The sequence below is a fragment of the Leptopilina heterotoma genome, unplaced genomic scaffold, assembly GCF_015476425.1.
Source record: "Leptopilina heterotoma isolate Lh14 unplaced genomic scaffold, ASM1547642v1 Lhet_45, whole genome shotgun sequence".
In the NCBI taxonomy this organism is placed as follows: Eukaryota; Metazoa; Arthropoda; class Insecta; order Hymenoptera; family Figitidae; genus Leptopilina; species Leptopilina heterotoma.
Window position 1 is genome coordinate 3593916 of NW_025111086.1, and position 7190 is coordinate 3601105.

Sequence of the window (7190 nt, forward strand, 5' to 3'; positions counted from 1 at the left end):
AATTTTATTAAAATTTTTAAAAATAATTGGATTTTTTGGGAAGAAATTTATTAAAATTTTTAATAATAATTGAATTTTTTTCAAGAATTTGATTAATTATGAAAAATAATAGAATTGTTGCGACGAATTGAATTAAAATTTTTGAAAATAATTTTATTCTTTGAATGAATTTAATTAAAACAGGATTTAAAATAATTGAACTATTGGGAACAATGTTATTAAAATTCTTAAAAATAATTGAAATTTAGGGAAGAAATTTATTAAATTTTTTAATAATAATTGAATTTTTGGGAAGAAATTTATTAAAATTTTTAATAATAATTGAATTTTTGTGAAGAATTTGATTAATTATGAAATTAATAGAATTTTTTTGAAGCTTTTTATTAAAATTTTTAAATATAAATGAATTTTTGGGAAGAATTTTATTAAAATTATTAAAAATAATTGAATTTTTAGGAAAAATTTTATTTAAATTTTTGATAATAATTCAATTTTTGCGAAGAATTTTATTAAAATTTTTAAAAATAATTTTAATATTTGAAGGAATTTAATAAGAAGAGTATTTAAAATAATTGAATTATTGGGAACAATTTTATTAAATTTTTTTAAAATAATTGAAATTTTGGGAAGATATTTGATTAATTATGACAATAATAGAATTTTTAGAAAGAATTTTATTATTTACGAAAATAATTGAATTTTTTGGAGGAATTTTATTAATTATCAAAATAATAGAATTTTTTGAAGCATTTTATTAAAATTTTTAAATAAAATTGAATTTTTGGAAAGAATTTTATTAAAATTTTTAAAAATAATTGAATTGTTTCGAAGAATATTATTTAAATTATATTGAAATTAATTAAATTTCTGTGAATAAATTATATTACTTTTGAAAATAATTGAATTCATACGAAAAATTGAATTCGAATATAAAAACTAATTTAATTCTTTCAAGAAATTTAATTAAAATTTTATTGAAAAGCAATTCAATTTCCGAGAAGAATTTTGTTAAAATTTTTGCAAATAATTGAATCGTTTTGAAGAATTCTATCAAAAGTCTTGAAAATAATTGAAGTTTCTACTAAGAAATTTTATTAAAATTGTACTGAAAACAATTCAATTAATTTGAGGGTTTTAATTAAAATTGTATTGGGAATCATTGAATTATTACGAAGAATTTTATTAAAATTTTTAAGAAACAATTGAAATTTTTTAAACAATTTTATTAAAAATTGCAATAGTAATTGAATTTTTAGGAAGAATTTTCATTAATTATAAAAATAATTGAATTTTTTGAGGAATTTTATTAAAAATTTTAAATATAATTGAATTTTTGGAAAGAATTTAATTAATTACAAATATAGTAAAATTTTTGCGACGAATTTGATGAAAATTTTTTAAAAATTATTTATTTTTTGATAAAATGATTAATATTTTGCAAGGAAATTAATTTTTCGAAAAATTTTATTCGAATATTAAAAACGCGAATTTAATTCTTTCGAGAAATTTTATTAAAATTCTATTGAGAAGCAATTAAATTTTAGCGAAAACTTTATTACAATTTTCGAAAATAATTGAATTTCTACAAAGGAAATTTATTAAAATTATTGTACTGAAAATAATTTAATTCTTTTTAGGGTTTTAGGGTTTTTGAAAGTTTTGAAAATAATTGAATTTTTTTGAAGAATTTTGTTAAAGTTTTTTGTAAATAATTGAATTCTATCGATAAATTTAATTAAATTTTGAAAAAAGTTAAATTCTTTTAAGGTTTTTTTTATTAAAGTTTTTGAAAAATATAATTGAATTACATTGAGAAGTCTTCTTCTAAAATTATATAAAAAATAATTGAAAAGATGAAGAATTTTAATAATTATTTATAAAAAGAATTGAATTCTTTTGACGAATTTTATAACATTTTTAAAATTAATGAATTTTTTTCGAGGAATTTTATTTCATTTGTATTAAAAATAATTGAATTCCTCGAGGAATTAAATTATAAGAAAATAATTGAATACTTTCTTACGAAGAATTTTATTATTTATAAAAATATTGAAATTTTTGCGAAGAATTTTATTAAAATTTTTGAAAAAATAGTTTAATTGTTTCAAGGTAGATACTTTATTAATAAATAGGAAGAATTTTTTTAAAATCTTGAATAAAAAATTATTCAACAATTGAAGTTGTTATTTAAAAATAAAAAATTTGCATATTTATAATAAATTAAATTCCGCGTTTCGCTCTCAAGCTCGTAACATTTTTTAGTATAATATAATTTAAAAAATGAATTTAAAAAATATAGAGTAAAATAGAAAAATTAAATTCAAATAATTTATTTATATAAATTTTAAGCAGGGTCAAAATTTGGTAAAATAGAAATTCCGACAATTGAACACGTTAAGTTAATAATAAGAAAATTGGAAAAGAAATATTTCGGTTCATACTTTATTTAACATAAATATACTAAATATTTCCTTTCTTTCCAATGAATGAGAATTAAGAAAATGTTGCAATTTATACATATGCGCGTCTATGAATTTTGAATTGCAATGTGTAATCAATTTTTGTTTTATAAGTCAGACTTGTCACTTGTCCGGAAGCTAATAAGGGGGAGGATAAAAAGGGTGTGTATACACACGTGTATGTTTAAAACCACAACATAATATCCCACAACAAAGGGTCTTTCACCCTACCCACTCCTTTGTGCGTTGTATAAAATGATTGACGGGCCGTTGTTCCAGTGCAGTACGAATTTTTCAATGTATGATATGTATATGACATGTAGATATTTCGAACAGTCGCTTTGTCCAATTTTTATCATATACAAAAAAAAATCCCCGCACTACCAAATACAAATATAAATAAACATTGAAATGCAATTTTACATTTCTCGCATACAAGAAAAGTCCGTTTTTTTTCACGTTTAAATAATTTTTTTTCTGCAGATATTTCACTTTAAAAGAAAAAATGATTTAAAATAGCAAAAATATTTAAAGGATAAAAAATATATAAAATTTTTCTTTTTAAATATTTTCAATTTTAAAATTAATAATATTGAAAATAATTGAATTCTTGTATAGAACTTTATCAAAAAATTTGAGAATAATTGAAATCCTTCGAAGAATTTTATTATTCATGAAAATAATTGAATTCTTGCGAAAATTTATTAAAGTTTTTAAAAATCCTAACTAAATTCTTTGGAAGAATTTTTTAAATTAATCGTGTTTCTTAATAATTAAAAAATGAAACTCTTTTAAAGACATTATATTTGAGTATTGAAAATAATTGAATTCCTGAGTAGAATTTTATTATAAAAAATAATTTAATTCTTGCAATGAATTTTACTACCTACTTAAAAAAATAATTGAATTGTTTTGAAGGACGATTTATTAAAATTTAAGAAAATAAAATTGGATTCTTTAGAAAAATGTTATTAAAAATTTTTTTTAAATTAATTGTTTCAAAGGATTTGCTAAAATTTTAGAAAAGTAATTTTATTGAATTCTTTTGAAAAATAATAAAAAATTTTTAAAAATTGAATTCTTTCATGAAATTTTATTAAAATTGTATTAAAAATAATTGAATTAAATTGATATTAAATACTTGTGTAAATATTTGATTAGATTTCAATCAATTTCAATATGAAAATTTAAAAAACTTTTTTTTCTTTCCTTTTTGAATTCTTTTTTTTTTAATAAGAGAAAAATATCAGAAATGTAAAGAAGAAAAGAACCAAAACAGACTTGTTTAAAAAAAATCGCACTACAAACGATTCTTTGAAATTAGCCGCTCAGCATTCATGAGAAATATAACACCGAAAAGTTACATTTCATATACTAAAATTTGAGGTTTTGTTTGAAGTCGTTTGGAACTTAAAAATAAAATCAAATTGACAAATAAGGATTGCATGAAATTTTTAATGTTGTCCCAAAGAAAAAATAATTATTAGGTACTTTTCTAATTTTTGTATTTCTGTATTTTTCTTATTTATATATTTCGTTCCTATTGTTTTTAATTAAATTAATTTTATTTTTTTTATTTACAGGTGTTCACAGGCCTCGGACTCACGCGACTATAATTTTGTTTCTTATTGACACTTTTTTATCTCGTGCAACTACTTAGCTGTTATTAATTATTTATATTAATTTGATTACTAATTGCTAAGTAAATAAAGGTAAAAAATTTATAATTATTTAATGAATATTTAATAAGTAAATAAAAATATAAAATTTATATTTATTTAATGAATATTTATTAACTATATTAAAAATATAAAATTTATATCAATCAGGGAAAAGTCAGGGATTTTTATTAAAAGTACTGGAAAATTAAATTTTTAGAATTTTTTTTTCTATTTCTAACAAGAATGAATTTTTTTAATATTATTTAATTATTTCATAAGTTTTAACGCAATTATATCTTGATAAATAAAAGAAATTTCTTCACAGAAATTCAATTATATTTAGGGATTTTTATCAAATTCGTTGCAAAATTTAATTATTTCTCTAAATAACAATATTTATCACAAGAATTCAATTATTTTCAAAAGTAATAAAATCCTTCGAAAAAATTCAATTATTTTTACAAATTTTAACGAATATCTCGTCCAGAATTCAATTACCTTTATAAATGGCAAAATTTTTCACAAAAAATTTCACTTATTTTCAAAAGTTTTTCACAATTCAATGATTTTTAATATTTACTATTTGCATAAAATTTATCAAAAAATGTAATTATTGAACTGATTTTTGATACAATTCTACGAAAACATGAATTCAATTATTTTCATAAATAATAAAAATTTATTTAGTAATTCAATTATTTTCATCGCAAAATTTCAAATATTATTCATACAATTTTAAATAAATTCCTCGAAAATGCAATTATTCTTAAAAATTTTATTAAAAATTGACGAAAGAATTCAAATTTAAGAAAGATTCAATTATTCAATAAAATAATAAAATTTTAACTAATGTTGCACGAGAATTAAATTATCTTGATAGACAACACAATTTTTCCCATAAAATCGAATATTTTAAAGAATTTTAATAAAATTCTTTTCGAAAATTCAATTATTTTGATAAATATCAAAATTCATCACAAGAATTCAATTCTTTTGAAAAGTAATAAAAAACTAAAAAAATAATAACAAACTTTGCAGAAATTAAATTATTTTCAAATTTTTTTTTAAATTCTCGACAATTTTAATTAAATACCCTAAAACAAAATTAATTATTTTCAAAAGTTAATAAAATTCTTTGTAAAAATTAAATTTTAAGAAATATTCAACTATTGAATAAATTATTTATTTATGTGTTTAAATAATTGAATTCTCGTAGAATTTTCTAATAAAAATTAATTTAAAAATTAATTTCCGGTAAAATAGTAAATAGTAATTAAATATTAAAAACATACAATGAATTTTTAGAACTAGTTGAATTTTAAAAAGGTTTCAAATTAAAATCTTTGAAATTTTTAATAATTTATACTTTTAACTAACAATTCTGCAGAATTAATTTTTTCGGAAAAGTTTAATTGAATTTTTTTTTTTTCTCAAAGAACTTTTTCAAAAATTATAAAAAATAATTTGAAAATAATTTTATTTTTTGAAGGAATTTTATTAAAATTGTTTTAAAAATATTAAAATTTTTTTCAAGGAAATTAATTAAAATTTAATTGAAAATGGTTAAATTCATGTAAAAAATATAAAAATTTTTGAATTTTATTATTTACGAAAATAATTGATTTTTTTAGAAGAATTTTATTATTTATGAATACAAATTAAATTTTTACAAAGAATTTTATTAAAAGTTTTCAAAAATTGATTTTTGAATGAATTGTTTCGAAGAATTTTGTTAAAATTTTCGAATATAATTGAATTGTTTTCAAAGCATTTTATTAAAATCGTAATGAAATTAATTGAATTTCTGCGTAGAATTATATGACTTTTTAAAATAATTAAATTCATACGAAAAATTGTAGTCAAATTTTAAAAACGAATTTAATTCTTTTAATACAGAATTTAAATAAGTTGTGTTCGAGTAAATATAATTTTTAGATTTTTTATTTTGTTAACAAAATAAGGAAAATTATTTTAACAAAATAAAAAATTCTTCTTCTTTGCTGGTAAATAACGAGGGAAAAAAAGAAAAAAATTGAAGGAATTTTGAAAATTTAACGAAAGTAGCACTTTTGAATACTATTTTTTTTCTTTTCGAAATTCAGTCCGAGGCCTGTAAGAAAAATTTTATTCTGCTTTCTTTAAAAATAAGAATGCAGAATAAAATTGTTCTTATTAGAGTGATTCGTTGCTTTTGTTTTGTGTATATTTATGTGTGTGCATGGAATGTAAATTGCGTTGACGGTCATATGTTGGAATTTTGCACGATTCGATCAATTACAAATCGATCCTGTCAAAACTTCAATGATGGATCGACTATTAAGCGCAAAGTTTAGTGTTTTAGGGTGGCACATTCGGTAGTTGTAAAATCCTCATAAATTCATGCGGCAACGCGCATAACACTTTCCAGATATATATTATATGGACAAAACGGTTAATTCGACTCTAACTTTATGACACGTGCTTCATGTCCATGCGTGCATATTGCACGTAGTTAGCTTTAATATTGCCTTATACGACCTTAATACAACGTATGTATATATAACACGCTGGACCAACGGCAAATCAAGCTAACAATAATAATTATTATTGTTACTATTGTGTCAACAAATGACTTATGCTTCCTCCTGTCCGCGAAGTTATATTGATATCCTAAATTCAAAATGGGCGTCTATATTCGCCTTAATGCTTTTCGGCTATTACAATTTGATCGCGGATTGCTTTTCTTTAAATGAAATTATTGAAATTTTATTAAAAGGGGCAAAATAAATAAATAGTTAATTTTATAAAAATAGTTTACAATTTGTGAAGAAAATTTTAATATTTACTAAAACTCTAACAAAATTTCGACTAATTCAATTATTTTTATAGATATAATAACATTCTTCGGAATAATTCAATTATTTTTATAAAAAATTGTAAAATATTTGCAAAAATTCAATTATTTTCAATAAAGTTCCACGAAAGAATTCAATTATTTTCTAAAATTTTAATAAATCCTTAGAAATAATTCAATTATTTTTATAAATAGGTAGTAAAATTCATTGCAAAAATACTGATATTTTGTATAATT